This window comes from Parasteatoda tepidariorum, chromosome 9 (genome assembly GCF_982258835.1).
Source record: "Parasteatoda tepidariorum strain Cologne lab strain chromosome 9, Ptep-v5.0, whole genome shotgun sequence".
Taxonomy (NCBI): domain Eukaryota; kingdom Metazoa; phylum Arthropoda; class Arachnida; order Araneae; family Theridiidae; genus Parasteatoda; species Parasteatoda tepidariorum.
Genome location: NC_141763.1, coordinates 60095977 through 60107849, shown reverse-complemented (window position 1 = coordinate 60107849; position 11873 = coordinate 60095977). Strand labels below are relative to the sequence as shown.

Here is an 11873-nt window from a genome sequence, read left to right as displayed (position 1 = left end):
TACATTTAATTTCTTACTTGTCAATCACTATGTAAATTTTTAGTTTTGTTGAGCATCAACTTTTATAGGATTGTAAATGGAGTCATATCTTTTTTAAAATAAATAAAATTTTACATGAAATTTTACCATTTTTTTCTCAATTTATGTACAGTGAATTATTATTAACAACATTGTGGTATTTTAAAGCCAATAAGAGAAAGTATAGGTGCTACGAAGTACACACCTATCCCCAAAGTACACACCTGCTAGTAATGATTTCAGTTGCTGAGAGGGAGGAAGAACTTTAAGAAAGTATAGGTGCTACACAATGATATTGGCATTGGAACATTTTAGTGCACCTTGCGAAGTTTAGGAACTTGACAATAAAGAAGTCGCATACTCATATACATTGAAGGTATTTTAATAAAACTATGCGATATATATATTTCCTATGTTTTTTCCAAAATTAACTTTTTATGGAAATCGTATGGAGTGTATTTTAGAAATTAGGCATTTTTTTGCTCAGAAAGTATTTATACAAAAAAAGTCACTAAAATGGATTGGAGAAGGATAAACTAAGTAAAAAGTTAAGAATGTTTTTTTTTTCGGGCGGCAACATGCACACATATTTTTTCAAGAATTAAACTTTTATTAATCTGAATTTTTGAAACGTATGTTGACTACAAATGAAATAGTAACTAAAAATTTAAATAAGTACCAAAAAATTACTTAATCAAAAAGTATATATTATTTTAAATATTTTTAGGAGAAATTTTTTTCCGAAAATAATTCTCTTAATTTCTTTAATTTAAAGTACCTTGTATGTAATTAAAAAAAACTAAAACTTATGAAATATATGAATGATAATCAAACTGAAATGTAGTTAAAAAATTAAATGATAGTTTAAAAAAAGAGAATAAAAAAATTAAATAATTTGAAAAAAAAAAATTTTATTCAATTTTTTAAGACTTCCTTGTAGTTTGATCAGCATAACAAAAGAAAGGGGAAAATAGAATGATATTTATATATATATTTAATTAATTGTACAATTTTCAAGGAAATGACCTTAAATACGCAAATTGTTTGGTGCGGACACTGTGAAAAAATTCCAGATCAAATTTCTGCAAAAACATAGGAAACTGCATAACGTAAAAATAGATCACTGGAAAAATAAGAAATTTAATTTATGTAATGAATTTTTTCTTTAACGAAATAAAACTGCGGAAAAATATTTAACAAAGCAGGAAAGTTTCAGGCACACCTGCTGGGGGTACAGTTTTTTCAAGAAAATGTATTCACAGTTTACATTTAAAAAACTCATGATAAAGAATACTATTATAATCTGGCCCCAAGATCATGATATTAAGATTATAGCTATAGAATGCATTAATGAATGGAACATCAGAACTAATTTTGATCTAATACATTACATACCATGACGACGTACTGTGATTGAAATCGAGATTATTTTTGTATAAGTATCTTTTCCGCGTAAGTAGCAATTGCGCGTGGAAAACAACTTCAAAGAAAGATTGGGGCAAACCTAAAGTGACCACACGTCCTGATTTTGGCGGGACAGTCCCGCTTTTTAGTGAACTGTTCCGCGTCCCGCCGATTTTTAAAAATGTTCCGCTTTTTAGAAAATATCTGCATTTCTTATTTTAAATGTACTGTAAAAATATATTACCGATTATTTATTAAGTATTATAGTGAATATAAAGAAATAAAAAATACATTAAAAAAGCACGTAAAATGCATGCAGAGTAAACAAAATTAGTCAATGTACCGAGTTAGATTTACTCGGTGGTGATCGATCATTGTCGTTACGTCTCGGCTTAATTCAGGTAAGTGTAGACAGTGCAGTTTGTTGTTTTCAATTTGAAGTTCGGTTTGACTCATTATTTGATTGACGAAGATAGTGGTAGAGCAATAGTCGCCACAACATAACGGTCAATAAGGCAAAATTTAATACTCTTTTTTAGCCTTTGTAGTAAATTTTTTATTCATTTCTAGTATTTACCCACAGAATAAAAGATGAGTAAAAAAAGAGAATGCAAATTTAATGAAGAGCTAAGCAGAGAATTTCAATTTATTTAAAAAACCAAAATAGACTATATGGTACGGTGTGATAAATGCAATGCTGAATTTTTGGTCTCACATGGTTGAAAAAACGATATTACTAAACATCTAGCGACAAAGAGGCACTCAAGACTTTTGAATAATGCCGCTTCATCGTCTGAAATGGAACAGTTTTTTCGCACTGCTAGCTTTGGCAACACGGAAAAACAGCTAGCATTAGCGGAAGGGCTATTTGCTTTCCACACCATAAACCTTGATCTCGAAATCAAAGTTTCAGATCAATGAATACTACGTCGCAAATGATCAAAACATTATACGACAAAAAATATGCATGTGCAAGGATAAAAACCGAAGCAATTATTTGTAATATTTTTTCACCATATTCGTTTTCACAATTGCAGAAAGAATTAGAAAAATGCGCATTTATATCCATGAATTCTGATGCTTCCAACCACAAAGATTTAAAATTATTTCCCACAATTGTTAGATTTTTTGATCCAGAAACTGGAATTAAATATAGAATATTAGATTTTGTTTCATTGCTGAGTGAAACTTCACAAATAATTTTTGATTCAGTAAGTACTATTTTAAAAAGGAATAATTTGAACATATGAAATGTTACAGATGAAAAAATTAATGTTGGAAACAGACAAAAAAATGAACCGAGTTATTCCTTCATTTTAAACAGAATAATATTCCTTATCAAAATATTTTGAAAATTGTAGAATTCGCGCTCTCCCTTCCAGGAACAAATGTAGCAACAGAACGTGTTTTTTCTAGTATCAATAAAATATGGACAACTGAAAAAACGCAGTTGAACATTAAAACTTTAAAAATATAATTTGACCAATTCATGTGAAATATTTCATGACATTTTAATAAATGATCCAAATCTTTTGCTAAGTATTCACTCAGATCAAAAATATGACCGTGAAAGAAAATCATAATTTTTTTTAAATAAAAAAAATTTAATTTGATTAAAAATCATGATGTTCAATTTATTATTTTTTACAAATATTTTTATAGCTACCAATAATTAATAATAAATGCATTTTTGTACAAGTATATGAATGTATACAGTAAAATATATATAACTAAATTGTAATTCTCATTTCATCCCATTTGTCCCGCTTTGTCTCAATGAAAATGTGGCCACTTTAGGCAAACCTGATTTTGCAAATCTCTTTGATCGGACAGTTTTTTTTTACCTACCTTTATGCACATTACGAATAAATAAATAAAAGATATTATTCAATAATGATAATAGTAATAATAGTTAATTAAATGATATTATTCAATAATAATAAATAAGGAAATTGCTAATTGGCATTTTCAATAGTTCAAAGAAATGCCCCTAAATACGCCAATTGTTTCGTGCAGACACTGTAAAAAATTCCAGATTAAATTAATCTAAAAATTACGGGTACTCGGGGTGCTAGGACTTTTCACTATAAAATTTTACGGAACAAATAATTCTGATTTACCGAAATTTTTACAGCAATATTTACAATAAATCTATTTAAATATATGTATTTAAATATATATTATTGTACAATTTACGGTGTAAAATTTTACCACAGAAATGAATTTTACGGTAAAATAGATATTACGGATGAAACACCTAAGGTGCCTTTACATTTTCACATACATATTATCGTGATATTTTGAATTTTTTACAGAGTATGACATTTGAAAATCAGGCACGCAAACGTATTTTTTCTGAACAAATGTGCAGTTCTTTCGATGGATTCGAAAATCTTAAAATATTGGTGGGAGGGGATAGCAGCAATCTGGTAAACATAGTCCCTATAGTTCTGTCAGGAGTGTAGTCGAATGGTTGAGCCTCTTAATATTAATTTCTTATTTCGCATGTTCCACCATCTCAAAGAAGTCGTATTTTTAAAATTTCATTTCTTGAAAACTATTCTTCTAATTTCATTTTCAAATTTCGGATTCAGTCTCTCAAAATTACGTATGTTGAATAAGTGTAAATATTTATATACCTTATTATTCAAAATTTGTTTGACCATAAATTTAAGCATCAAAACAAATGAATAAATAAATACACAATTTTTTTTCATGGAATTATCATTGCATATACAAGTTTTGGACATGAAAAATAATTTCTTAATTTGGTTCATTAGTTCCGTCTGTATGAGGAAATGCGCGAAAGTGAATTTATTATAATAAAGTCTAAATTTCGACTTCCTGATTAACCTATTGCGACCATAATTTCTGGATTATGCGTACCTCACATAATTAGAAGAACAAGTTTTTGAAAAGAAGTCTAAAGGAAGACATAGTGCATTTATCTGTGCCCTACAGTAAGATACTTTACAGTTTTAAGTTGTTTTAAACAAAAAAAAACATTTTTTTTTACTTTACTTTTTTGTGATGATGAATTAGTGCAGTGTAGTAGAAATTCTATAACTAGTGTACAAATCTGAGTAACATTCGCGAACCACAAAATTTTTTTAAGAAATTATTCCATTTAATGCTAAATATCAATTTCTTGTATTTAATGCAAACGGAAAATAAAGGAAATTGGGGAACACTTCTTTTCTTACATTCAGACGAGTAATTGTTTTGAGAATAGATGAACTAGTTCGCTCCTTTGAAGAAACTCTCGCCGCGCCAAGCCTCCGATTTTCGCCTGTGACGTCAGGGTGGCGCAAAGCTTGAGCGTTCACTTCAAGAGCGAACCGTTCGGTCTAACTAGCCATAACTAATGTTGGAGCCTTCCTTTTTGTGACCTATTCCAAGACATTCTTTGTTTCTTATAATGATTTTTCTCAGTTTTGAGAAGTGAATTACAAAAATTTAAAATTATTGATGAAATGCCAGTTTGTGCGATTGCAACTTACAAAAATTCTGATAGAAACACGAAAGGAAAATATATAATTTTCCACGTGTTCCCTAAAGTAAATGAACAACTGTGTAAAGAATGGCTTCAACATTGCAAGCGAAATGTTAAATATAACGAATTAAATATATATAAAAGTTAATATTAAATATAACGAATATGCAGTAAGCATTTCTTAAAACAAGATTATGAAGATGATTTGAGAAATCGGTTGCTTAGATTGCCGATTAGAATTATTTTAAAATTGCTCTAACTCTACCAAAAGCTCTCTTATCTATGGGAGGTCCGTCAGCAGTATGGATGGAAGTCCCATGCACACTTTCAAAGAGTGCATGGGACAGAAAATCAAAAAGTGTCATCAAAGAATTTATAAGTGAATTAGAGGGACGATCTAATGCAGTGAAGGAAGCAGCAATGCGCTTAATTTACATTTCAGAACTTTTATAAGAATTCATCCCCATCTAAACTGAAACCGCCCAGCTACTTCAAAAAATAAAAAAGAAGGCAAACGAAAAAATTAAAAATTTTCTAGTTTCATAACGTAGTTTGTAAATATTCTAAATATTTTTTTTAATAATATTCTTTTAAATTTAAATATCTATAAACAATTGTAAAATTTCTAATAATTTACGATCCTAAATTATTATTCTGTTAAAATAATTAGCGTTCAAGCTTGTTGTTTCCTAATGATTAAGTAAAAACAAATTGCCATTAGCAGCATATTTCAAAATCAAGATTCTAAATTTACCCTAACTTTACAAATTAATGTTATCGAACAAGATGTAGCTATAAAAGTGTTAATGTATGCATTAAATTTTTTTTAATAATAAAAGTTAAAACTGAAAATTTTAAAATGAAGTATTTTTACTGTCATTTACGAAAACTAGTAATATATTTTTATTAGTCTAAAATGGTATTTAATTTAATACTTTGGCCAAGAGATTTATTTAAAACTATGTTTTTTGACAGGAAATAATGTGTTAATTGCACAAAGTTTGAAGGCTAATATCAGGAGAAAGTCTAAATTATTTTATCAGAGAGAATGATGCATAGTTTTCATATCTTTACTTGCGATCTCCGAGATCTGTGTTTAGCATGACTTCATGAGGAGGGAAATCATAGCTTCAGCTCTAAGAGCAGAATGAACTAGCCCTTCTATTCTCTTTAGCCCCGATATGTTTCTATCGAATTTGAATGTACTGATTTCAAATCTGAAATTTGTTTTGCTCCGTGTGCTATGAATTGTTTTTAAAACGATATTTTTAGTTAATTCTTGACTGAACCTACCATTAATTTTCAACGACCATTTAACTGAATAAGCTTTACTGCTTGCACAAAAGCATAAGTACTTGACAAGATAAGAATTTCCGTGAAACGCCCCCCACCACTCCCTCGAAATTTGTTTCACAGGTGTTGGCGTGGGTGGAACTATTTCCACCCGGGATGCGGAAAATGTCAGTGATTACTAATGATACATTTCTTAGGACCCAACAAGAGGTATGGATTCAGCGTCCATTTAAATAAATTATTGTCAAGTTTGATGGTTGATCCCCGCTTTCCTTTTATTCATTTACAATAGTCACACATCACTTTATTTCAAAATGAACTCTATTCCTCTGTTAGGCACACATTCTCATTCTCTTTCTTTTAAAGAAGATTTCACAATGTTTATTGCTATAACAATAAACATTGTGAAAGAGTCAAAGTAAAAGAGAGAACATGAATGCATATATTTATTCAGTTTCTATTCATTATTTGTTTTCATTCAACTTCAAGAAATATTGCCGAGTTTCTAAGACTGATTCCATGCAAATAGCTGTCATAATTCAGTTCTTGTTTTTTGGGTGGTCTTTTGCTCAAACTGCAACTATTTTTCCCTTACGAGAAATTTCTCTTTATGTCCTAAAAAAATTTTGCTCGTTTAATTAAAACAACAATTAAGAATTTATTTAGAGATTAATTTGAAATAAAAATAACTTTCGTAAATTAGATAAAATGAGAGAAAGTTTTAGATATCTCAAAAAATCAATAAATATTGTTATACATTGTGTTATAAAAAGTATTTATGATTTCAATTATATTTTACAAAAAACGGGTGATCAATGCTTCTTTTTCTATCTTTTCTTACATTTATTCGATCGAGTTTTATAGCTGATTTAATTAAATCATTAAAATCTTCTTGAATTTAGATTTTTTTTAAATATTTTTGTCGAAATGTTCTAGCGAATTGAGGGTAGCAATTTAGTTTTAAAATATTTAATTAATTTAGCATTTATCTTTTTTAAAAATTATTCTTAAATTAGTTTTGCAATTCTCTTGTCACTAAGTTATTTTTAAATTAAATTCGCAATTTTCGTGCGGCGGAATTATTCTTGAATTAAGTTCGTAATTGTCTTGTTGCGAAATTATTCTTGAGTTGAGTTTTCAATTGTCTTGTTACGAAATTATTCATGAATTAAGATTGATTACTAAAAAATTATGAAAACCGCGTCTTTAAAACTATTTTCTTCAAATTTGGAGCCGTTGTATAGTTAATATATGTTTGTATTAATTCTTTCTCACAATATAACTTTAAACTCGAATATTCTGAATTATCAGTAAGTAAAATAAAAACGATGATGATTTTTAAAATGTAGAAAAATACCTACAAATCCAATCATATAATTTTTAAATAATATGTAGGATTTCCAGAAAAAGAGAGAAGAGAAACAGTTTTTTTTCAAATCCTTAATCCCGAGTTTTATCATAAACATCACTTTTATTTTTGATAGCGTAATATTATTTCATAAAGTTTAGATTAACTTACTAACGTGTTTAAATCTTGACTTCGAAAACTGCACAACTTTCTCAAAAACTGAAGCACTCAAATCTTAATTGGTGCTCTGTGTTGAATGACAATACGAATTTCAATTGTTTAATGACGCCTACCATCAGAAATTATCTTAAAATATAATTTAACATCAAAGGAATTTTCGAAACTTTACGTCTACAAAGAGTGCCCTAATCTTAATTAGTGATTTGTAAATAATGATGATGTAAGTTGCATCTGTATCTTTATTCGACATAAATAAACTTCTTTTGAAAGAAATGATCATTTTCTCCGTATTAAGAGTGACATTTTTAATTTTTTTTTTTTTATTGAATTATGTATTAAAAAAAATTTAAATCAATGTTTTTCGCTTATAGATTTTAAATGGAGCGTTTTTTTTTTTTTTTTTGCTCCGAATGCACACTTTTTACCATTACTCTATGATAACTTCTTTCTTTCAAAATTTGCAAACATGAGTTTCTCTAAAAAGTAATAACAGTTTAAGTTAATTCTTAAAATCAAGAAACAAAATTTATATAAATTATTATTTAAAAAGAGAGAGAGAGAGAGAGGGAGTTTTTTATTATCTCAAACTGCGTAGTTTTTGGTCTACTAAAACAAGACACACTTTATGTGAAATAGAAGTTTCATTTAAGGACCTCGGTATAAACTTTTTATCTCGAATTCTGTTTCACCTCCGTAACCAATTTAGATTTTTTTTTCCTAATGCCCACCTGTGTTAACATCCATCAATTTTTTAGTTTGTAGGATTTTTTTCTGATGTAGAGCTACAAAATGCTTTCAAAGTTCCTGTTTAAGTAAGTTCACGAAGTTCCACAAACATTATCCCATTTCACTATTTCCTGAAAATAAAGCTAACACTTTTCAATAATTACGTTGTCATTTTTTTCGAACGACATTTTTCTTATATTGCCAATTATTTACTTCTTAAGTCATTGAAAATCTTCAAATTAAAAGTGAATGAAAGTCTTTAGAAACGATAAATAGACTAGCTGTTTTTAAAGAATTTCGAATTATTGGATAGAAGTCTAGACTGACTTGATCAAGCTCTTACTTTTACTTAATCTTCGTATTTATTGATTTTTTTGTTTAATAAGTTAATATTTACCTTTAATAATAGGTTAATATTATAGTTAATATTTATTATTTTTATATTCACGAATTAGCAGACAGTATCACTAGTTCAAGGGTCTAAACTTAAATAAGCTAATTAACCACTGCAAATGATACTTTAAATTATACAGGAAAGGGAGAATGTTTATTTAGCTTAGATAAATTGTGTCTGAACTCGACAAAGCGAAATATTATTTGCACTGATTAATTAGTTAACTTAAATGGAGGCTCTCAAATCAAATAGATTCTGTAATGGTGTGGGAAAATCCGAATGTAAAATTAAGGTGATTAATAAGATTCTTTCACTAAGAATGTTTTTAAGAATAAGATTCTTCTATTTTTATTCCCGGTGACCTTAGGTTTTGTGCTAACTTGCATAACTAATCTTTTCTAATAATTAAACTACATTAAACATATTAAGTGAATAAAATGTGTTGGTTAAATTAAAACACATAAAGAAATTGAATCTCTAAACTGAAGAAGCTAAGCTTTGTTTTCTAAAGAAAAGCTGAAGTTTTTTGAAATGCTCTAAATTGTATAATTATTCGTTTCTAATAATTAAACTGCATTAAAGATGTTAAATAATAATCTTTATTTTCTGAATAGTCTGAATCCTCAATCTTTTTTATTTTATTAAACAGCACTTGTTCGTAAGAGGGAAAAATTTAGTATGCTTCAAAAATTTATAATTTATTTTTCCTGATAAACTCAATAATAATTGACTCGGCAGTATATTCTTATCTTTTATGCTATCTATATAGCTTTGTATGGTAGATTAACGTTAATATTTCAATTAAAATAGTATCGCTAACATCTTGATTATCACCGTTTTTTATACATTTTATTTTAAAAGAAAATTTTTAAAATCAAAAATTCCTTTTCCTGAACAGAAAATTAAATGTAATAGTCAAATAAAAACTAAATAATACACGAAATTTCTTTAAAAAAAATAAGTTCTGTTGTGAGATGATATTCAAAACTAAGAGCTTGTTGCTCTAAGTTTTTATCGAAATGCTTAGTAACTAAGTTTAAAAATATTGAAATGCTAAATTATTTATCTCTGTATTAGAAACATTTTAACTACAAGAAATTAATTCCTTATGTAGTTGGTCCAAGTAGTTTCAATATTATGCTTGTAAAAACAAAAAATAATTAAAATTGACATTAGGTAATTGATACAGTGTGATGTTACACATTAAAGCCCGTGATAACTAACTAATAAGATAAGCTTTATCATGATTTCATCTCTAGTTCTAGTAGAACTCTTTTGTCATTGCACATTGATAACTTATTCATATGTTATAAGGTTTATTATTTAGAAGGGGTTAAGATTGTATGTAGAGGGGGGGGAAGGGTGCAGCCTACTTCTATACTTTTGGAGACAGGTGAGAACCTGATTGGTTAAACATTCTAATAGATAAGAGCTATTGTATGACTAATTGATATTCTTGAATATTTGTTATACATCTCAAAAAAAGTATTGACCATTTAGTCTTAGATCTTCGTCTGAGAATCATTTCGTGGTGAAGAAATATTTGTTGTAGAAAATTGTGAGCCGTACAGTGAACTGTCGAAGAATACGAATTATATGTTACAGGACGCTATAGGGATACTTGACGTCTTCTACCTCTGTGTTGAAAAGGTAAGCACATTTAAACGATATTTTTATTTATTTGTGAATCTTGAACTATTTTATATTCTTTTTTCATCCGGTTGACATGAGAATTTCAGAACTATCAGCGAGTTTTTTTCCCCTGTATAAGCCATTTTAATGCAATTAGAACTATTTAAAGTACAATTTGCAGTAAATTTTTGCTTTTAGTAAGCTAACTTCTCTTTTGAATTTATTTTGGTAGCAGAGTATCTAACTTAAGCTAAGTTTTAATAAATTTATTTACCTCTTTTTGCTAAATGAATTCGAATTAATGTGGTTTATTCTCAAATTCATTTTTATAGAAATAGATTTTATTCATAAAATAGATAATACATATCAAGCTTATATTTTACCTATGATTTACAATTTCATGAAAGGTAATTTTTATTATTTTCAGTTATTTGCCACTTTTATTTAAAATGTTAGTAGATTTTGAAACTCGTTAATCATTTAATTTTTAAAATTTAATTCTTTTAAAATATCATTGATTTTTTCTCTAATTTTAACACAATTTGTTTTCATCACTGTTGCGGAATGCTAGTAAATTCTGATATTTTTTCAGATTCGGTATTTTTTTATTTTCTAATTTTTATTCACTTCTTACATTTTAAAACAATGCTAGTTAAGGAATTTTTTAAGGCATCATTGCTTGTAGGTATTTCATTTTGTAGGAACTGATTCGAAGTTAAAAACTAATATATAGTCTGTAAATTTGATAATTTAGTCATTTCCAGATTTGACTTTCTTTTAATGAACTTTTTTTTTTGTAAAATATGTAAGGATTTTTAAATTTATTCTGTCGACCTGAAAGTCAATATGTGGCATATTATTTCTAGTGGGTTAAATATTCTTATAATCTAATGGGTTAAATATTCTCGTGAGTTAAATAAACTTAAGACTCATAAAATCAAATAATTTAACTCATAAAAATCAGAGGAAGGCGAGCAGATTGTGCTTACCAATTAAGCATTTATGAAAGGTAATTTTTATTATTTTCAGTTATTTGCCACTTTTATTTAAAATGTTAGTAGATTTTGAAACTCGTTAATCATTTAATTTTTAAAATTTAATTCTTTTAAAATATCATTGATTTTTTCTCTCATTTTAACACAATTTGTTTTCATCACTGCTGCGGGATGCTAGTAAATTCTGATATTTTTTTCAGATTCGGTATTTTTTTATTTTCTAATTTTTATTTACTTCTTACATTTTAAAACAATGCTAGTTAAGGAATTTTTTAAGGCATCATTGCTTGTAGGTATTTCATTTTGTAGGAACTGATTCGAAGTTAAAAACTAATATATAGTCTGCAAATTTGATAATTTAGTCATTTCCAGATTTGACTTTCTTTTAAT

General features: G+C 27.6%; 1 protein-coding gene across 2 annotated transcripts in view; it reads left to right on the top strand.

Annotated features, from left to right (window-relative positions):
• Positions 1-10272: 10272 nt before the first annotated feature.
• Positions 10273-11873, top strand: part of LOC139426666 (uncharacterized) — a 41542-nt gene continuing 39941 nt past the window's right edge. Inside the window, exon 1 of one of the 2 annotated variants that reach the window (XM_087151942.1) lies at positions 10273-10506. The gene's annotated coding sequence lies outside the window, so the exon portion shown is untranslated. The remainder of the gene's footprint in view (positions 10507-11873) is intronic. The other variant, XM_087151940.1, reaches the window with a different exon arrangement.